The sequence below is a fragment of the Coenobita brevimanus genome, chromosome 44 (genome assembly GCF_032717465.1).
Source record: "Coenobita brevimanus isolate Jiangsu-jjx chromosome 44, ASM3271746v2, whole genome shotgun sequence".
Taxonomy (NCBI): Eukaryota; Metazoa; Arthropoda; class Malacostraca; order Decapoda; family Coenobitidae; genus Coenobita; species Coenobita brevimanus.
Window position 1 is genome coordinate 40,812,577 of NC_136997.1, and position 23,981 is coordinate 40,836,557.

Here is a 23,981-nt window from a genome sequence, read left to right on the forward strand (position 1 = left end):
ATGTTTAGGTTACCTTTTCTAAGCCCATTGCCGTCAGGGGTAAGGAGTTGGACGTCCGTTTCCGGCTGCTTAGTAGCACTGGATGCTGCCGAAGGCGTGACCTGCTCCTGTGTCATCATGCCAGAGACCACTGGGCCAGTGCCGCCTATGTGGGGGACTGGAGCTAGAGACTTCCAGGCACATCCATGACCTGTCACTGTCAACCTATACAGTCGCCATAGATCTTTTGATTTGAATGAGAGAATGAATAGGGAGGTGAGTATAGCAGAGGGCTTACGCAATAGGGTGGAGTGATTTTTTGTTTCTTCACATTTAGAAAAACTTAGGTACTAAGCATTGAAAAACATGTCAGAACTAAAGAAAATGCCATTTGGGGGGCATTGCCATCTCCTGCGTGCCAGCGACACTCACTTTATTCCTACAGAAGAGTCGTTGACCATGGAATATTTTTAAAAAGTGTTAATTAGAATTAACCGCTTTGGGACTGTCATTTTCAGCTGAAATTATGCACAAATGAAATCAATTGCATAATATATTAGATCTCACCCTAAATATTGTGTTGCTTTTTCTTGCAGGTATTGGTGAGATTTGTATTATTGTTCATCAAAGGCTCGTATATATATATATACTGTATACATATGCTATAAAGTATGCTTGCACACAGTCAGCTAGCGCGGGCAGATTACACTTGGTTCACAGACTACACACACTTCCAACACAACAATACACTTACAAGCACTTCTCACCCTACATACAATCTCTACTAGACAACCTAAGCCACTTGGAAGAGATACATTGGCTGTATCGTCCCCGTTTCGGTTGGGATAGGCCGGTCCTGCAGTGGACACTCAAACGGCTGATGATATATATATATATATATATATATATATATATATATATATATATATATATATATATATATATATATATATATATATATTAAATAATAGAACAGAGGAAAGAAAAACAAATTAATAAACAGAAGTGGTCCATACACCAGATTACTGGTGTCCTCCATTCATAAAATATCTGTAACAGTTGGACTTGAGCAGGTGTGGGTTGAAGGTTGGAGGGAAACAACTCTGGGAAAGCGAGTTCCAAAGAGATGCAGTTTGGGGAATGAAAGAATTCTGATAGGCAGAAATTCTGCAGTAAGGCTGAGTAACGTTCCAGTCATGAGTGCTACCTGATGCCTGTGTAGCACGAGGGAAGGCATGGAGAGGTGGCACAATGGACGCAACTTTGTCTGAGCATTTGCCATTAAAACATCTGTAAAATAATGCAAGGGTGGCGACATGCCTTCTTCCTTGTAGGGAACGTAGTTTATTTATAACAAGATTATTAATAATTCCAACAGCTTTGTTCTGAATTTTGTCTAGTTGTTTTAATGCAACCTCTCCACATAGATTCCACAAGGGTGAGCAATATTCATGCTGATAGTGCACATGACTCTTATAAACTACAGTTAACTGCTCGTCAGAGAAGAAGTTACGGACTTTGTACAATAATGCAAGTTTCTTTGAGGCGATTTTAACAAGTGATCTAACATGAGAGGTCCAGCTGAGACCATTGTTAAGTGAGATACCGAGAATTTTAATACTTTTGGAGATGGGAATATTAGTAGCACTGAAGGCAATATACGAATCGGGCAATATCAGACTATTGTTAAATTGTATATATTTGGTTTTACTAGCATTAAATGAGACAAGGTTGTTTAGTCCCCATTCACTGATCGTAGATAAGTCTTGATTTATGGAGATGGCATTACTGAGTTGAGAGTTAGAGATATTAGACTTTATAAATAGGTGTCTGAGTGTGAATGAACTATGAAGTGTTGAGTCATTTGCAAAAGAATGGGTGGGATTGTGGGTGACAGATAAGAGATCATTAATATGAACCAGGAACAAGGTTGGTACCAGAACTGATCCCTGTGACACACTGGCGTTAATTGAGTGGAAATTGGAATATATATCATCTACTTTTACTTTTTTTTTTTTTTTTTTTTTTTGTCGCTGAGATTTGAGGAAAGCAGAGGAAAAAAAGACTTTAGTCCATAGCAAGGGAGTTTTGACAGCAAGGGAACGGTGCCAAAATATGTCGAAAGCTTTAGATATGTCAAGGGCTACTGCATGAGTTTCTCCATGTAGGTCGATTGATTGATGGATGGTATGAGTCAGGAGATTTAGTATGTCAGTGGTGGACCTTTCGTAGCAAAAACCATATTGTCTATCACTAATTACAGTAAGCTGTTGGATTCTAAATGTTTAACTATGTGCTTATTAATTAAAATTTCAAATACTTTATCAAGAGAAGATGTGACAGTTATTGGTCTGTAATCAGAGGGGTCAGAGGAACTTTCTTTCTTTGAAATTGGGTGCATATTGGCTTCTTTCCATGAATTAGGGAATGAAGAAGTACGTATGCATAGTCTGAATAATTTATCTAGAACAGAGGCAAGTTCTAGGGAACACTTTTTTTCAAAACAATTGGAAGAATTCCATCTGGCCCTGGAGCTTCGTTGATTGGTAAATTGTCTAGGATGGATTTTACGTATCTTGTCTGTATTTTAAGTGGAACAATATCGGGAGTCAAGTTCTTGTACTAGGATGTTCTGGCTGACTTCATCTATGGTAGAATTTCTGTCAAATGTACTGGCAAAGATATCTGCTTTCCCACGCAAGTCATCTGTAATGTTCCCATCTGAAGATTTTACTGGGGGAATGAATGATGATTTGTTAGAGTTATTACTGAAAGAATTGAGAGTTGACCAGAATATTCTATTGTCATTAGGGTTGTTAAGTAGTTTTGGTGCTTGATTTTGAAGAAAGTTTGATTTTACGACATTTATTACAATTTTTGCGTGGTTTCTGGCAATTTTAAATTGAGCGAGTGATTCAGATGTTTTATTTTAAGTAAGAGTTATATGCTGATGACTTTTGGGCTGTTGCTCTGGCACAGTTGTTATCAAAGGATTTTGGTGAGAGTGATCTTTTAGTGAACTGTTGACTTGGCATGAATAAATCCATACCAGCTAGTATTACAGTAAGTCGCAAATGTGGGACTGGGTAGAACTGGGATCACTAGAGAAAAAAGACTGCTACGGAATATCAGCAAGATAATTTCTAAATCCATGCCAGTTTCCCCCATTAAAGTGCCATCGGGTCAGCCTGACAGGTTCAGAACAGAGAGGTTGGGGGGCTTACTATAAGTCTAACAAATCTAAACGTAGGGTTTTGGTGGAGTCACCCCCTCCCTGCACTGTTGCCACGTTTCCGAGCTGACCTCTCCATCAGCGATGACCTTGACACTGTTTCCCTCTTGTGATCTCCGTTTTTCTAATACCCCCTATACCCCTGCCACCAACACCCCCTATACCCCTACCCCCAACAACACCCCCATCAACAACACCCGCTATACCTCCACCACCAACACCTCCTATAAATATAGACCCCCACCATCAACACCTGTATAATAATTAGCCGTTGATAATTGCTATACTTTTATTGAGAGCATACATTCTACCCTATTGCTCAAACTCCCTAATCTTACAATCCCATCTGTCTTAATCCTTCTCACTGCCTTCGTTCCTAAATCCCTTAATTGATCTATTTTTAACCTAAGTGTCCCCACACCTTTTAAACCATTTACCTCTCTGTCACTATTCTCCACCATATGTATCAACTTGTATTATATTGTGTATAGAACTTTCATACTGCATGCTGTACTACTGTATAATGTATAAGAATACCCACTGTTTAGTGGAAATAAAGTTTTATTATTATTATGATTATTATTATTATTATTATTTCTCTCTCTCTCTCTCTCTCTCTCTCTCTCTCTCTCTCTGTCTGTCTCTCTCTCTCTCTCGCTAGATTTTGTTATGTGTCATCCATGGTTTTTTACTTCCATTTTTATGTATGGATTATAATTTTGACTTTATTTCCGCACCACCCTTGAGGTAAAAGTCACGGCGCGTTTTTTTTTTTATAGAGGTTTCCCCAATAGACCTAAATCCTGTAGGGGGTTGGTGACCTCCCATAGCGTACACACAAACACGTGTCGCGTGAGTGCTGCCACCCCAAAGCTGTTTGATATATTTATTTTAATTATGAAAGGATCGCCTCTTCCCACTTTTATCCCTTCAAATTTTCTTGCAATTATACTTGCTAAATTAATTAGCAATGTTAGAAGTGTTGGGGAAGTAAATAATAATTAGAATATTTTTAGAGCAACACTGCCAAATTTTTATGCCACGCTTCTCTATTATCGTATAATATAGTATGCAGAATAGTTTTATTCTTCCTTGATACATGTCAGCACTTTCATTACAGTTATATTAGTATGAGTTATGTTTATGTATCATTCCTACTACACAAACCACAGGCGTTATACATCGTAGGGTTAGGAAACATGGCAATAGTGTAGGGAGGGGGTGACTCCACCCAAACCCTATGTTTAGATTTGTCAGACTATAATGAGGCTTTGATGAGATTGTGGTCAGTGGATCCAAGTGGTGACAGTAGCTAGCTCTTACTATACTGATCTGGATTATTTGTCAGGAATAGATCCAAGAGATGGGCACTATGGTCAAGATTATCTTGTATTTTTGTTGGTTGCTTTACCAGCTGCGTGAGAATAAATGATTCTGCAAACTAGAATAGCATCGTCAGTCCTGGAAGAATGCAATAACCATTCAACATTATATATGTTAAAATCACCCAAAATGATAATCTCAGTGCTAAGGGCAAGGTTAAGGTTACTCAACTGTGTGGATATGTTGTCAAATAGACTGGATTCTGAAGAAGCATTGGAGGAGTGATAAATTACACTGGTATGTTTGGTAATATTTAGAAAGTTTAGTTTATACAGTGGATAATCAGAACTGGATTAAGTGAGGTTTAAAATAGTGTCAACAGCATATTGAGATTTGATATAACAACAGGTGCCGCCCTTGTTACGGAAGTTTGTGAGGAGATGGTAACCAGGAAAACAAAATGGGGATATTTCAGTAGAGGGTGAGATTTGTATTACTGTGTGGAATAGGGCCAGAGGGGATATGGACTGTAGGAAAAAATGAACTGAATTTAGATTGTTGCTAAGACCACGGATACTGATGAAGAATAAGGCCGCACCTTCACTTCTACGCTGAAGAGCATGACTGAAAATTGCAACAGTCGCTGCCGGCACAGTCGCTTGATGGTGACTGCAAGGACCCTGTGCCACCAGCCCTACCCTGCTGGCGATGGCAATCCAAGGTACCATCTCGTTTGATAGTCATAATGCAGCGGCTATTGCTAAACGAGAGTGGGAGTATAAGGTGTGATGACCTATGTGCATGTAGTGTGGTGTAGACAGTTGAAGGTAAAGGTATTAAGAGAGTATGCTGGCCTACTCTCTGTGTAAATGAAAGCACCGAAAATGTTCAGCAAAGGGAGATGGTCAGGATCAAGTCCTGAGGGCTGGTGAAATGGGAGCTCCAGCTCTCCCTGTCACCAGCTTGCCATCCAACTCGGGACTACTGCCCTGTTCGACTGGTGCTACAGTCTGCCAATGGTATGTGTACTGGTATGCAATTATGGAGACTAGGAAGACTGCAACAAATGTCAAGGTACTGTATAGTGGTCATACATTCAGTAGCATCAAAAGTTTCCCACCAGGCATCCTCCCAACTAAGAGGCAAGCCATTGAGAAAATTTTGCATTCCAAGAACTTCAGGACTGTCAACGTCGCTGATAGTGTCGCAAACGAGTTTCACGATAAATGGGTGTGGTATAATGTCTACTCTTTTCATCAGTTGACAATATCGAAGAAGTCCCAGAAACTAAGAAAACAGATGGCTCATGAAGAAACGAAGCGGAACGTTTTTTATGAATGAAGCGGAGTTTATGAAGGACATTGATGATCTGTTTGACATATTGTATAAGGATGAAAAGTAAAGGAAGAATTTGAAGAAGGAATACAAACTGAGGATGACTGAAGAAGACTTCACCTTCTATGAAGACCAGAAGAGTGCTCGCATCAGTCGATGCCTGGATGTTGTAGTGCCATTTACTCCATCTGATGAAACATGCATCTGCAGGTCGTGTCATGCACTTGCATCTACATCTGTTCCTGCATCTGAATGCTTCACAATTGCATCTGGATCTGCTCTGGTATCTGCCTTCTCCTTTACCCCTAAACCACGGGGTTGTTTTGGCGCTCCTTGTGTGTCCCGCTGGGATATTCATGCTCCGACAGACTTTGTAAAAATATTTGCCAAAAATCAGTTATTAGTCCTAGAATATTATAATCATATATGCTTATGGCACATACCTTAAACTTTCTCCTGGGATGTTTGTTGAGCCTTTGTCTAGTACCGTAGGACTTGTGGAGACTTCTGAAGTTGGGTAATGATGTCTCCACTTTACACTTCCTGACACCCCGTAATATGATTACCACAGCCTGATAGTATCACTAGAAACAATATTCTATGATTTTCAATTAGTTTGGAATCCATACTCAAAAAAAAAAAAAACTGTGAAAGCAATGAAAATTACAAGCATGTACGAGCTTCCCACTTGCGCTCGTTCCCTGCTGGTATTGTCATTTATTATTCATAAAAACACTCACACTTTATATTCCTATTACTATATAACATTTATATATATCTGCAGTCTTTATCCATAAGTTTCCTTCAGTAATAGCAGTTTCTTGTCACTGTAGGCATTCAATTTCTCTTTCAGTAAAGTACGTAGAGAGCCAAGGTTTCACTTTCACTGTCATAACTTCAAGTATTTGTACTCATATTCTTATACTACTAATTATTTACATTTCTATTTACATTTTCTATTGTATTTTCAATATTTACACTTCTATTTTACTTACACTATGTTATGCACTGTCACTTGCAGTAACTTATAAAACTATATTACACTGTTCCATCATATTTACATCCATTGCTTTCACTTGCTATTTACACATTATTTACACGTTATTTACATTTTCCACTTGCACTTTTAGAACTGCTTCAGGCTGTGGTAATCAAAAAAGAAGGTAATGAAGAGGGGAACTTGGCACTCAGCGCACTGCCAAGTGGTGCGTTTGCGCACAGGTGTGCGTCGGGTGGTATGTGCACACACCTGGCACCTGCGGATCACAGCCTTCCTCTTGGTTGTGGCAGGCATTTGCACTAGTCTGTGCCGATCCATGTACGCCCTCTGCTCAAGTCTGTAGGGAAGTCTTACAGCATGGCGCCTTGGAACTGCTGCTGTCATGCTACCATATCTCTCAAGCAGCTGCTGAACACAGGTCCTGGTGCACGACCTCAGGGAGAAGGACTTGGGTGGCTTTACCTTCATATTGTACAGGATGAAGACGTTCAGCATCGTCATGTCAAGGAGATGCAGAAAAACTTTCCTGTACCACCTTGTATTCTTCCTGAGGCAGTCGATCTCTCCAATCATCATGTCGGACTTGTCCACCAGCTGCATGTTGATAATATAGTCTATGACAGCATCAGGTTTCCTCACAGGTTCACCTGTCCTACGGTCGACCTTCCCACTGTTTTTCAGTTCTTCCTTGTGTACGGTGGTAAGCATGTGCACGACTCTCTTGTCATCCCACTGTATTGCCAGCATCTTCTCAGACTTGCGTAGGTGCACTTCTCCTCGCTGCAAGTTTCCTGTCTCTGGGAATTTGGGGAAGTGGGCACAATTGCTCTTCACAGTGCCGCAGGAGCCGATGCCATGCTCTGAAAGGTATTTAGCAAGTTTCGGTGCTGTATAATAGTTGTCAGTATACAACACATGATTCCCACCAAAATACCTTTCAAGGAGCACTTTCACTACACAGCCTGAGAAGCCAAGGGGGTGTATTTTGTCCAGATCGACAGTGCTGGCTGAACAGATGACGAAGTCAAGGATGTACCCCGTCTTACAGTCGCACAGTACAAAGAACTTGATTCCAAAGCGATGGCGTTTGCTTGGAATGTACTGTACAAACCTAAGACGTCCTCTGAACAAAACCAAGGATTCATCTATGACAACCTTCTGAAAGGGGTAGAAGAATGACATACACTTATCCTTCATTCTGCTCAGAATCTCCCGGATCTTCCAAAGTGTGTCGGTCTGGGAAGGTACATCATTGTTGGTGAAGTGCAGGTTTCCCATGATGTTCCGGAAGCGATCTCTGGCCATGTACTTACTGAAGGTGGGTGAGGGTAGTAAGGGGTCCATGGACCAGCATTCTTCCAACTCATGCTTCTTTGAGTGTGGCATGCGAAGCATGAGGGTGAAGAACACATACAGCTTCTGCACTCCCAGAACGGTCCACTGTTGCATCTTCGCTGCACCTGCACCACTTGCAGCACGTTGTGATTCGTACCTGTTAGTCTCATCACATATGTGCTGCATGACTTCGTCATCAAAGAAGGCCAAAAGGAAGTCCACATACTCAGCATCCTCGTCAAGAGTGAAGGCAGGCTGTATCCCTGAGGAACTCTCGTCGAAATGAAGATGTTCAGGGACGAAATTGGAACCTTCCGTCCACACGAAGGCGTCCAGGATTCCCTGTCGTGGCGGTGTAGGGTGGGTGAGGGTGGAGGGTAGCAGTGAGGCAGACTGGGCTGTTTCAACGTCACTCTCACTGACCCTAGGTTGCCGTGTAGCACTAGCAGCCCTTACTCTACTTCTACTCTACTTTCATGAGTCAGGGATTTACCTCTTCCCCTACGGCCTGCCTTCACTGTAGGTGCTAGTGGAGACTCCGACGACAAAGACTCAGGAGAAAATTCCGCTGAAGATGAGGAAGAAATTAGTGAAGTGGGGCTGAGGGAGTGGGGAGGTGATTCACCTCGGGACTCATTGTGGACTGGGTGACGCGGGTCCATTGTTCTGGGGCTAACCCGCCGCCTTTTCACTCCCTTCCCAAATTCCTTCCCTTGCTGCACTAAAGGCTCCTTTCCTTTGGAGCTAGGGATAACTTGGGACACTGAAACATTCATACTAGGAATTTCTGTCACGATTTCCTCCCCAGGCTCATCACATGATTCACCCGAAAGATCAAAGTCACTATCCATCATTATCATTGATAATTCTGCCAGTTCACATTCCACAGCTGAGTCACTAAGTCCTTTACTGCTTCCCACACGAGTTTTTATAGGGGTAGAGGTCACAGTGCCCTTTGCAATGGGCGCAGAAGCGGCGGAAATGGCGGGGCACAAGTGCAACATGGTTTCACCTCAGAGGACGACGAGGAACTGAATGACGCAACGTATATAGGCAGGCAAGGGTTGACAATGTGAATAGGGTGACAGCTGCTAATTAACATGCTATGAAATGATTAGTAGGATATCTCGACAATACATAAAAAAATAGGTAGTTCCAGGTGAATGTAAATATCACTTAGGCTTCTCCCTTCCTTTCTTATATATATTTTTATTATGAGAATATTATTATACGGCATATTTCAAGGGGAAATTACCGGGGGAATTTAGTGAACGAGTGCAGGTGAAGTGTTGTTAGGTGATAATTAGCCAATTCCAGGTGTATGGCACTATCACTTACCTCTTTTTTTTTTTTGTATATATTATTTTTTATAAGAATAGGGCATAGGGCTGATTTCAATGAATGAAATCGGTGGAAAATTCTGGGGAAGATTTACTTAGCGCAGCATGGCCAGGCAGGGAAGAGGCGAGGGTAATGGAGGGGAGGTAGGGAGGGGAGTCAAGAACGGGTAAATATGGCTAAATTGTCAACAATGGATGGGAGTACAGATGAGATTAGGAGTGCTGACTATTGTTGGACATTGGCAGTACTGATAGATGATACAAGCCACCACTTCTAAGCCCGGGAGAATTCAAAATAACACAGAGTCACAAAAGTGACGCCCCACGGTATGATCCATTGCGCCTGAGCATCACTAAAGTGACGCCCCGTGGTTAAGGGGTTAAACGAGCAACCATCTGGATCTGGTTCCTTGTCCGATGATTCACTATCTACAACGGCATCGGAAACATCAGTAATTTCAGAATTTGCTTCTGCACAATGAAGTGAGCAGAATCAAAGGGAGTGGAAGAACTTTGCTAAGATGTGTGTGCGATATCAGGTGTCTGACAGAGCTGGTGCTGTATTCGCTAATATGGTGTTAAAAGACATGGGCATCATATCTGAATATGACAGAAGACATGGCATCGACCACAGCAAGTTGTGCAGGCAACGTGATAAATATGGGGAGCATATACAAAGAGAAGAACAAGTAAATTTCAAGCTTGTTGACAACATTTATCTGGACGGGCAAAAAGACGCTGCATTGATGATGTTGGAAGGAACAAATGAAAACAACAGGACACTTCAAGTGGAGGAACATTATACTGTAGTTAGAGAACCTGGTAGTTATTATTTAACTCACCTATCACCCAGTGGTGGAAGAGGTCGGACAATTGCTCAGGCTGTTTACAGTGCCGTTAAAGGCACCGAGTTGGAAGCTGCATTAGCAGTTGTTGGCACCGATGGAACAGCTACTATGACAGGTTGGCATAATGGCTGCATATGGGGTCTTGAGGAGATGATAAAGAAGCCACTACAGTGGGTTATTTATCTACTGCATACAAATGAATTGTCATTGCAACACGTATTTGCCTGCATTGACGGCACCACAAACAGTCCAAACAGCTTTGCGGTCCCCATCGGCAAACAACTGAATGGCACAATGTCTGATTGGGCAGTTGTGGGGTTCCAGTGTGTGCCCAATCCAAACTTCTCTGAATTACCTGAGTCTGTTGTTCATGATCTAAGCACAGACCAGCTCTACAGCTACAGAATCTGCAGAGCTGTGATTTCAGGATTGGTGGACAGTGACCTGCTCCTTCAAGTTGGTCCGATTGTACACTCACGTAGGTTGACTCTTGGGTGCCAAATCCTACGGCATTATGTGTCAGTTGAGAAGCCTTCTGTCGGTCTAGTTCTACTGGTAGAGTTTAGTATCTTGGTGTACTTTCCCTCATGGCTCAATATCAAGTGCAACTGCATATTGACTGATGGAGCAAAAACTATCATTAACTTGTCCATCAAATTGCGAATTTACCAAATGTAGAGGTCTGGGATGTCGCTCTGAAAGTGGTCAGGAGGAACTCACTGTGCAGATCCCGAGAACGTCCTGCTGGCTATGGTGGGAGTCGACAATGAAGAGATTCGCAGAAAAGCAGTGGAACTCATGAAGACTCTTTGGAAAAAGAACCTGGAAGCCGAAGAAGTGAGGACTTTCAACATGACAGAGTTACAGGTTGGAGCTGACTCATATCACCGAATTACAAACATGAACTCACCGGATATACAACAACCACCTTCCATTAGGAATTTTTTAGACTCAGACATTGAAGGAATCCTGCACCGGCCACTCAAACTCAAGCACCTGTGTCATCATCAGTCGTTTGAGCGGCATGTAAAGCTAGTGACAGAGGCTTCAGCAAAATGTGGCTGGGCTCGAGAGAAGAGACAGATTCATCCGTCAAAGAATCGTCACAAAAATTTATGAAGAAATTTGAAACGAAGAATCAATCTGTATGAAAACTATGTCATCTGATACAGTGCCAATGTTCCTTGAAAAAATCACTGATTCTCGACAACCATAGGTGTCAATTTCCATTCCTCATGTATGTATTGTAGTACAACTAGTTAGTAGTTGAAAGAAAACATCAGTTTCATTCCAGAACTCGCTGTAGTATTGGAACCACAAGCAGAAACCAAATGTACCCGTGATCATCAACACAAACCTTCTATAGGAAAAAAGTGAGGGTTGCTGGCACGCAGAAGATGGCAACGCCCCCAGATGGCATTTTTCTCTAGTTTTGACATGTTTGTCAACGCTTGGTACCTACATGATTTTGCCCTTCTCAGCCAGTGATGGTGGCACGAATATTCACGATGCCTATTTGAGCTGGGTTGCAGGAGTCTGGTGGAATCTGCGTCTGCCGAGCGCCACCTTCTGTGGGACTCCACTCACGGATGTTTCTTTCAGGATGTATTCCCTTAGGATTAACATAGGCAAGGATTATGGACAAGGAAATGGGTTTAGGAACACTTAGTCTGATCCCTCAATGATGACATGGGCAACCCTGTCCTCTTGATGAGTACGGGAGGGGGGAGGGACTTCCACCCGCTGGTACGGCCCACCAAAACTCCAGGGTAGGCAAGCCCCCACCCGAACAAGGTGATTCGCCCCCCCCCCCGCCCACCTCAACACACGCACTACGATGACACTTTACGTTAAATTCTTACCAATTTCTGACACTTTTATTCAGCTTCAGAGAGACCGCTGGAAGCAATGGAGAGAGAGAGAGAGGGAGAGAGATTCAATAGGGGGACTGTAACCATAAGATGATTATTCTTGAAACTCTACCTGTATAATCATGTCTTACCTTTCTGTCTTTGGCACAGTAGACATTTTCTCTGCTCACAGATTTAGGATAACTGATAACTGAACGAGTGAGGCCAATGAGGTCAGCGGTCGTTTTTTCATTTCCTCCCGTATAAATAGTTCTTTCCGACAAGGAGAGTATGTATTCACCCCTGTTTGTTTGTTTACTTGTTAGTATGTCTGTCAGTAGGATTACTCCAAGACTGAAGGTCAGATTTAAACCAAATTTGGTGGGTGTATAGCCCATATCCCAAGGAACAATCGATTAACTTTTGGGACCGATCCGGGTCGTATTACAGGATTTGGATCCGGAAAACAGCGAAACCCTAATCAATGATTAGAAAACATAACCCATTATGAAGAGTGGTTTGGAAATGACGTTGCCCGTGTTGGAGAAATGCGCTCCAGTGAGTGCCCCTCAAGTTTCATTTGCTTTTAGTATGAATGTGCGTGGATGTAGTACAATTGAGGCTAAAAGGGAGGAGATTGGGAGAATGTTTGTGAGAAGAAAGTTGGATGTGTTAGCTTTGAGTGAAACGAAGATGAAAGGGAAGGGGGAATCTATGTTTGGAAGTGTGAATGGAAGATTGTCAGGTGTTGATAGAGGAAGGGCAAGAGAAGGTGTGGCCTTGTTAGTGAGTCCGGAAGTACAGCAGTGTGTGATTGAATGGAAGGAGGTGTCATCGAGACTGATGTGGGTGAAAGTGAAATTTGAACGTGAGTTGTGGGTGTTTGTGAGTGCATATGGGCCTGGTAGTGAAAGGGATGAACAAGAGAGGGAGTCTTTCTGGAATGATGTTGATGAGTGTCTGCAGAGTTTTGGAGCGAATGTGAATGTGGTAATGATGGGAGATCTGAATGCTAGAGTGGGAAATGTAGCAGTTGAAGGCGTAGTTGGTATGCATGGTGTGCCTGGAAGAAATGAAAATGGGGAACGAATGATAGCGATGTGTGTTGAGCGAGAGATGGTGATTGGGAATACGCTGTTTGAGAAGAAAGATATTTATAAGTATACATGGGTGAGACAGGAGGGTGGAAGGGTTGTTGATAGAGCCTTGATGGACTATGTGGTTGTGTCTAGGAATGTAATAGGAAGATTGTTGGATGTGAGAGTTCTGAGAGGGGAGGGTGGAGGTATGTCTGACCACTACCTGGTGGAGGGAAAGTTAAGAGTAGGTGAGAGATGGGTGAGAGCTAGGAGGGTTAGGTGTGGCAGGGGGGTTTTGAAAGTGTGTGAGTTGGATAAAAGAGAGAAAAAGATAGAGTATCAGGAGAAATTGAAAGATGAGTGGAACGCAGTGAAAGATCGGGAAAATGGCAGTGTGGAGGAGGAATGGCAGTTGTTTAAGAGTGCTGTGGTGGGGCATGCAGAAGAGGTGTGTGGTGTGAGACGTGTGGGTGGTGGTGTAAGAAAAGGAAGTGAATGGTGGTGCGAGGAAGTAAGTATGGCTGTGGCTGAGAAGAGACGTGCATATGAAGTGTGGCTGCAGAGGAAGGATGAGATGTCATATGAAAGGTATAAGGAAAAGAGGAATAGAGCGAGAAGGGCTGTGCGTGATGCTAAAGTGGCAGCAGATGAGAGGTGGGGTAGGCGGCTGACAGAGAATTTTCAACAGAATAAGAAAATGTTTTGGAAGGAGGTGAAAAGGGTGCGAAAGGGAGAGTCTGGGAAGGAAGAACGAGTAAAAGCAGAGGATGGAAGGATGTTAATTGAGATGGATGCAGTTAGGAAGAGATGGGCAGAGTATTTTGAAAGATTGTTAAATGTAGAGGAGGAAAGGGTGGCTGAGATTGTGGCAGATAGAAGGGTGCAAGGAATAAATGTGTTGGGAGAGTTGAATGATTCTTTGATCACGAAGGAGGAAGTGGAGAAGGCAGTAAAGGAGATGAAAACAGGGAAAGCTGCAGGTATGGATGGGTGTGCTGTGGAATGCCTGAAGGGTGGTGGAGTGACTATTGTTGACTGGTTAGTAAGATTATTGAATGTGTGCTTTGAGAAAGGTATGGTGCCAATTGACTGGGCAAGTGCTTGTGTGGTCCCGTTGTATAAAGGCAAGGGTGATAAGTATGAATGTACTAGCTTTAGGGGTATAAGTCTGTTGAGTGTTGTAGGTAAAGTGTATGGTAGAGTGTTAATTATGAGAGTTAGAGAGGGTACAGAGGGAGTGATTAGTGATGAGCAGTGTGGCTTTAGGAGAGGGAGGGGATGCGTTGATCAGGTGTTTGCTGTGAGACAAGTGTGTGAAAAGTATTTAGCGAAAGGCAAGGATGTGTTTTGGGCATTTATGGATTTAGAGAAAGCGTATGATAGAATTGATAGGGAGGCTTTGTGGACTGTTTTAAGATTGTATGGACTTGATGGTAGGTTACTAAAAGGGGTGAAAAGTTTTTATGTAAATAGTAGAGCGTGTGTAAGAGTGGGAAATGCTGTGAGTGATTGGTTTCTCGTGAGAGTGGGGCTGCGACAGGGATGTGTGATGTCGCCTTGGTTGTTTAATATTTACATGGATGGTGTTGTAAGGAGGTGAATGCAAGAGTTTTAGGTGGTCTGAGTCTGGTAAATGTTGATGGAGGAGAGTGGAATCTGAAGCAGCTGCTGTTTGCAGATGATACTGCACTGGTGACTGATTTAGAGGAGAGATTGAGACAGTTGGTAGAGGAGTTTGGAAGGGTGTGTGAAAGGAGGAAATTGAAAGTAAATGAGAATAAGAGTAAAGTGATGAAGTGTACGAGGTTGATAGATGGTAGGGGGATGAATATAGTTTTGAATGGTGAGTTGCTTGAGGAGGTAGATTGTTTTAAATATCTAGGGTCACATGTTGCTGTGGATGGAAGAATAGATGCAGAAGTGAAGTTTAGAATAAATGAAGTAGGAAAGGTGCTGGGAGGAATGAAAAAAGTGTTTAAATGTCGTTCGCTTAGAATGGATGTAAAGAGAAGGCTGTATGAGGGTGTTGTGGTACCGACTGCGTTATATGGGGCTGAAACATGGAATATGGGTGTAGCAGAGAGGAAAAGTTTGAATGTAATGGAGATGAGATGTCTGAGGAGTATGTGTGGAGTGACGCGTATGGATCGAGTGCGAAATGATGAAGTGCGAAGGAGAACTGGAGTTGTTCGGGAAATGGCTGGTAGAGTTGAGCAGAGGGTGTTGCAATGGTTTGGGCATATGGAGAGAATGGATAATGAGCGATTGGTGAAAAAGATAACTAGATCTGATGTGAGAGGTGTAAGACTGAGAGGAAGACCACGAATAGGATGGATGGACAGTGTGAAGAGAGCGCTGGATGCGAGAGGGATGTCTGTTGAGCAAGGAAGAGTGGCTGTGCGTGACAGAAATAAATGGAGAGAAATTGTGAATGAATAAGTGATGACGCAGCCCTGAGGGGATATTCTCCCGCATTTGGTCTGATCAGCTAGTCAGGTCAGGTGCGGGTAAGGGGATGGGTCTGTTATGATGTGGCAGGGGTAAACCAGTTCTGCTGTCGGGCCCTGCTGTGGATGTCACTGCTTGCATTGCGCAGTTGACCCTTGTGCGGTGTGATGCGGTGAGGATCTGTCCGTTCTCCCCTTTGGGGCTAAGATGCGAATGAATGTGTTTGAATGGATGAGTAAATGGAGAGTGAGTCGTCCTGTCTCGGCTACCTCCCTTTCCTTGGGGGAAGCAGCCTAGGTATATAGATAGATAGATAGATGAATACAACAAATTCACCATACATTTATGTAAAACCTGGAACACTACTAGAACTGGGTCGCACGTTTCAGTCCTACAAGTGTATTAGCCATATAAGTAATGCTGCCATATTAAAGCTGTGTGTGTGTGTGTGTGTGTGTGAAGCTATTCTCTCTCTCTCTCTCTCTCTCTCTCTCTCTCAAACCAAATCACTACCCATCCTCACAGCTATTCAGAGACCACATGACATGGTTTCTACCCCGCAACACAGCCTTCACCCCTCTAATATCCAAAAGCCTTCAGCGCATCCTGGAGACAGGCATACTGGGAAAAATATATGAGACACACGTCAGAAATATCGCCGTACCCACTACACAAGTAAGCTTTGATGTACGAATCTATTTTCACCTTCAACTGTGCAATTACACTAATTGTATTATCGTCATAGACATTACTGTTACCATCAAGGCAGCTGTACACTTCAGACCATTATTATTATTATCATCATGAACACCGTAGTAGAGCAAATCAGAGTTCATCATCATCATAAAAGGAGCACAAATTAGATATTATCATCGTCACCTTATTAGCGATAATTACACAATTATCATCACCGTAGCAAAACAAATCAGACATTATCATCACCGTAGCAAGACAAATCATACCACTATTATCAATGTCATTGTAGCAATACAAGTCAGATCATTATTATCATCACCACAGCCGCATAAATCAGAGATTATCATCATCGTCGTAGCAGCACAAATAAGCGATTATTACATCACCATAGCTGCACAAATAAGACATTATTATCATCGCCGTAGCAACATAAATCAGACATTATGATTATCATCATCACCGTAGCAGTTTATCAGTATGAGTGTGAGGCATCGTCTTCCTTTCCGTCGCCTAATCAACTGCATTTTTTATCACCAACATCAGCTAAGTTTAACTTGACCTGAACATCGCCTGACAAGGATAACCAAGAAGAAATCTAAGGTCTGACAACATACTCCCAGTTTTAAATCATTAGGACTTCACGAATGCTGATAAGAAAGCTGTGATTGAAATTAATACAAGAACTGTTCACTCTGCAAAATATCAGAAATATAATTTCTATTGTTAGGCGATGATAAACGGAAAAGTGAGTACCCAGACTGTTCTTGTTTTGTACAGGTTCGTGGGACGGGTGTGTTGAACCTGGAGCATCTACAGGGAGCATTCATAGCACTGGGGCTGGGAGTTGGTCTGGCTGCCTTTACCCTTGTAATTGAGTGTATTATGAAGAGTCAGTAGGTTACTTCCTTCCACAGACAACAACGTCAACACCATCACCACCATCATACAACATCACCACCAACAAAACAACCTGGAGCATCAACAGAGAGTATTAATAGCACTGGGGTTGGGTGTTGTTGTGGCTACCTTTACCATGATGTTGGAGTGCACTGTGAAGAGTCGTTAGTCACTCGCCACCAAGAGCACCATCAGCACCACCACATATCAGTATCATCACCACTACCATACAACCTGAAGCATTTAAAAGAGCCTGTTCATTGTATTGGGTTTGGGTGATGTTATGACTTCCTTTACCCTAATGATGGAGAGTATTGTTAAGCCAGTATGTTGTTCACCACCATCACTAACAGCAATATCTTCACCACATAACAACAACAACAAATGCAGCCTGCAACATACAACAGGGCTCCTTCATAGCACTGGGTCTAGGTGTTGTTCTCACTACCCTTATCGCAGTGCTAGAGTGTATTGTTAAAAGGTAATGAAGCTTCCTCATCGCCACCAGTCCAGTCCAGCATAACCACACAGGCACCATCCTGCTATCACAACAACGACCTAACAAGAAGCGATGTTAAGGCAAGCAAACCCCTCCCCGGCAGTCATTTTAGTGCTGACGTATGAACACAACAGAATGTGTAGCCAATAATGTTACATATTAAATCTGGAGCAAATCGGGTGAAAATTGATTTTATGTCCATTTCAATATTTAGGCCCGACTCACCTGACACTGACCCCCTACCGCTAACTAGGGGATGACCCCCGTGATGTAATGAGGCATGTTATACTGTACAGTGCAGATTTGAAAGATACACCTTTAGGTTTTGGTTTCATGTCGATATGACAAATTTCAAAGGAGTTATAGCAAAAATATATATATATATTTGTGTGTGTGTGTGTGTGTGTGTGTGTGTGTGTGTGTGTGTGTGTGTGTGTGTGTGTGTGTGTGTGTTTTCTTTACATTTTTGGGGCTTACAACCAGGGCCTTGGTCCAATTTGGCCCAAAATTTAGTCAGATGATCAGAAGGTCAAAGCACATCATCCCTGTTATTTTAGTCAAAATAGCACCAGTAGTGTTCACGTAAAGTTGTTAACAGCTAGCCAGCCAGACAGACAGACAGACAGATAGACAGACAAACAAACAAACAAGCAAACCGAGTGAAAACAATAGCTGTCCCAGAGATCCTCCGGGGCGGGGACCGGATTAAATTTCACCAGCATTGCATACTTAACCTCAAACGGTGGTGAGGAACGCCTTCACGTGATGGCACCAATATGACCGGGTGGCTTTGCAACTTTGTTATACAAACGTCCCTCAACTCCCATTCTCTCCAGGAAAATGATGATGATGGGCTGCAGGATAGGGGCAGCTCTAGCCTACAATACATTTAGTTCAATTTCATATAATCCTGGAATTACTACTACTACTACTACAACAACTACTACTACTACTAGTACTACTACTACTACTACTACTACTACTACTACTACTACCACCACCACCACCACTACTACTACTATTACTACTTTTTTTTTTTTTTATGTGTCCGACTCTGGGCATAGGCTTCACAGCCTGCTCTCAAGGCCCAGTAGTCCTCCTACATACCATACACATCTCTACATTACTACTACTACTACTACTACTACTACTACCACCACCACCACCACCACCACCACCACCACCACTACTACTACTACTACTACTACTACTACTACTACTATTACTACTACTATTAAACACTATCCCTCGACAGCCGCCATCACTACTCCTACCAGCACACAATCACACAACTTCATCAACATCCAGGCAACACCACTACTGGACAACTAACACCACCTTCACGCCACCACCACCTCCACCACCATCATTTCCACAACCTCCAACAACAACACACACAATAACCAAACACAATTACCTTTGCTTGAGGACCTGGAGCAGTGGCATCTTCGTCTTGAGTCCATCCCTCACAGGCTGTCGAAGCGGAGGAGGACAGCATGAGGGCCAAACCATCGCAAGCCCCCCTGTCCCTTCACGGGGCCCGAGATCCTGGAGTGGCTTTGGTCGCCCGTGCAAGTACTACATCGAACACAACACACACAACAACACTGTTCTCCACACCGAGAAATGACTCTCCGGTGGTCATTTCTCAAAGACTTCTTCTAGCCGATGACATTAACCCCTACACCGCGGGGATGTTTTTGCACTCCTTGCGCATCCCGCGAGGATATTCGCACTCCAACTGACTTTTTAAAAATATTTGCCAAAAATCAGTTATTAGTCCTAGAATATTAAAATTAAATAAGCCTATGGCACATACGTTCAGGTTTCCCCTGAGATGTTTGTTGAGCCTTCGTCGTCTACCGGAGGACTTGTGGAGACTTCTGAAGTTGGATAACGAAATCTCCACTTTACACTTCCCGATACCCCATAATATGGTTACCACTGCCTGATATTATAACTACAAACACTATTCTATGAATTTCAAGTAGTTTGGAATCCATATTCCCCAAAAAAACCACTGTGAAAGCAATGTAAATTACGAGTGCATACGAACTTTCCTCCCGTGCTGGTTCCCCGATGGTATTCTGAGGCGGAGCTGTCATTTATTATTTATAAACACACTCACACTTTATATTCCTGGTACTTTGTTACACTTATTTATATACAATATTTATCTATAAATTTCTTTCAGTACTAGTAGTTTATTTTCACTCCAGGCATTCACTTTCTCATCCTGTATACTAGCGTAGAGAGCAAATCTGTCACTTTCACTTTCATTTTCCCAGTATTCATACATGCTAGAGTGAATCTTTCACTTTCATTACTCCTAGTAAATATACTCGTATTCTTGTATTACTACTTATTTACATTTCTGTTTACATTTTCTATTTTATTTACATTATTTACATTTCTATTTTATTTACACTATATGCACTGTCACTTGCAGTAACTTATAAAACTATTTTCCACTGTTAATTTATATTTACATTCATTGATTTCACTTGTTGTTTACACATTATTTACACATTATTTACATTTCCACTTGCACTGTTTTAGAGTCACCAGAAAGATCGTAGTCACTGTCCATCATTATCATTGATAAATTAGCCAGTTCACGTTCCACAGCAGTCACTTAGCCCTTTACCCCTTTTCACAAGAGGCCACAGGGCCCTTTGCATGGGGCTAAAAAGCGACAGACTTGGACAGGAGCGAATCCGACGTGGTTTCACCTTGAAAGACGACAATAAACTGAATGGTGTGGCCTAGGGGCAGTGAAGGGCTGCCAATGTCAGCATGATGACAGCTGCTAATATATATGCTATGAAATGATTGGCAGGAAATCTAGATAATACCTAATAAATTATGTAGTTCCAGGGGAATGTAAACATCACTTAGGCTTCTCCTTTCCTTTCCTATATATATTTTTATTATGAGAACATGTCATACAGCATATTAAAGGGGGGAAATAAATAGGAAAAATTAGCGAATGAGTGCACGTGAGGTGTTGTCAGGTGGTAATTAGCCCATTCCAGATGTATGGCAGTATCAATTAACATTTCTCTTTCTTTTATATATTATTTTGTATAAGAATAGGGCAAAGGGCACATTTCAATGGATAAAATGAGTGGAAAAATCCGTTCAGCATGTATAGCGCAGTGCAGCTGGTCAGGGAGGAGGAGAGGGTAATGGAGGGGAGGTAAGGAGGAGGCGAGTCAAGGACAGGAGAAAAATGGCTAAATTGTCAACAGTGGGTGGGAGTTCAGGTGACATTAGCAGAATTGAGTATAGCTAGACACTGGAAGTACTAATAGATGATACAAGCCTCCACTTGAAAGCCCGGGCGAATTCAAAATAACACAGACTCACAAAAGTGACGCCCTGCAGTATGACCCCTTGCTCCCGAGCATCACAAAAGTGATGCCCCGTGGTTCAGGGGTTAAGAGCAACCCAGGACCTATCAACAAATACATATATATGTCCAATGTGCTCTAACACGTGAGTCGACAGACAAAGGGTTCTGTTCAGTGCGAGTTCTGCAAGAACTGGACCCATTTCACCTGCACAACACTTGCATCCAGAGAACATGACACAAACACCTGGACCTTTTGCTTATGTTCCTTCGCCCCATCCTCTAATCCCCCAGCCAGCCACTCTCTTACTTCCTTCACACCCCCTCAGCCTAACCTACCTATCCTTCCCACACCAACCAATCCCCCAATCCCTCCCATTCCACCCCAATCTAATCCATCCCAACTTTTATCTCTGTCACAACCGTCTCCCACCCATTGCCCTGCACCTACATTTCCTCCTCCCCTCCGTGCTGCAGCACCCCTCATACATCGTATGCACAACATAAACATTCTTCAAATAAACACAGAAGATAGAAACACTAAGAAACAAGAACTCACACAGTTCATCAAACAACAAAATGTACACATTGTCATATTACAAGAAACAAAACCACGCAGAACACAAAAAGCACCTACATTTCATAATTTCACCATCATCAGTCAAGACCGGGCCTACAGCATTAGCGGTGGACCCAGCACCCTAGTGCACCAAACCATGAACTTCTCAGATACTAGTGCACACACAAAATCACTTCTCGCCGCACATGACACCACAACAGAAGTACAATAAAATAATTTGCATTGGCAACAAATCACACATGACAATCCCCAATACGTATACTCCCCCCCCCAATCGTCTCCCACAGTACCACACAATTATTCTCCTCAAATACGAGTACACCACGTCACTAGCATACCAAACATCATCCTGGGTGGTGATTTCAACGTCAAGGTGTCGACCTGGCATGTCAACAATCCTGACACAGACAGAGGGCTGATACTACTATCCCTAACAAAGCATTTTTTCATCTTCAAGAATCTGCATCAACGTACCCATATCCCACACCAAGCCCTCTTCCTCTTATCATCCCTAGACATCATCCTTTGCTCCCCAAACCTCGCCCCCACAACATCCTGGAGAGTGGTCAAAACCTTTGGCTCTGACCACCTCCCGATCATCATCACTAACAAAACCAGAATCACCCAAGCTGACCACAGACACACATACACTAATTATAAGAGAGCCAAATGGGAGGCCTTCACAACTGAAACAGAACAACACTTTCAAACATTACACAGTATAACCATGACAAACATCAACGATACAATTATTCAAAACACAGACAAAAGACACATCCCTAGAGGCAACAGAAAGAAACACAATCCCAAGTTCACACCAGAATTTCAAGGCCTCATTAATCAATGCGACATACTAGACACTCCTCAACACCCAATACACAAAACACCGTACAACAAATACAAGCACTCAGCACTCATATAAACAATAAAATATCAGAGAAGCAAATGCTAAATTCGAATAATAATCTCCAAACACTTGGCCACAAAACAAACACCAGCAAACTCTACAAAACACTAAACAGTATCACACTCTCCAACAGCAACACTAGACTATCACATGTTGCCATCACAACAACAGACACCATACCCTCAAATAAACAACATGCAAACACTCACCAATCACTTTTCACACGTCAGTCATCTAAACCCCCTTTGCGACGACCGACGTGTCATCTGATGTAAGAGACTTCACCAAAGACCCAGACTTCGCACCCTTCCTTTACACTTAGATGAAGCACATCATTAGCAACCTTAAGCACTCATCTGCCTGTGGCCCAGACAACATAAGCAACATACATCTTAATCATCTCGGACCACAAGGCATACATGCACTCACCAATATCAAACTACAGCTATTCACACAGCATTATATCCAGCATCTGGAAGCATGGCACTATCATCACTATCCCCAAACCCAACAAAGTCCCTTCGTTACCCTCCTCACACCTCCCCATTACATTCCTCTGCACCCCCTCAAAAGTCACTGAATGACTGGTATTACAATTAGTAACACCTCAGATCCCCCTAGCCCTATCACAACATGGTTTTTAGGCTGCTACACTCCACAAACACTTCTTACAGACCTTACACAATGAGTTTTTGGTGGCATCAATTCAGCTAGGCCACCACACAGAACACTCCTAGTCACAGTAGACATTGGCAAAGCTTTTGATGCCATCGCCCTCCACAACCTCACAAACAAAATATTCAACCCAAAAATGCACAATAAAACACAAAGATGGTTGGCAAACTATTTAGCAGGCAGATTTGGACATGTAACATTTGTCGGTCAGTCATCGAACATCAGAAACTTCACAAATGGGCTCTCTCAAGGATCTGTTTTGTCCCCTACACTGTTTAACCTATACATGCACGGCATGCCCACACACCACAAATACACTTAGCTTCCTATGCAGATGACATAACACCAATATGTACAAAAAAGGCAAACACAGCCACACACATCCTCCAGTCTTACCTTAGCACACTACACGAATGGTTCACCACAAACTGATTCAAAATAGCCCCAGCCAAATCTACAGTGACCCTTCTCACAAACTGGACAGGAGAATATAGTTACATTCCACACCTCACCATAAACGACACCCTCCTACCACACACACACACACACACACACACACACACACACACACACACACAATCCTTGGGTGTAACATCGATGTCATTT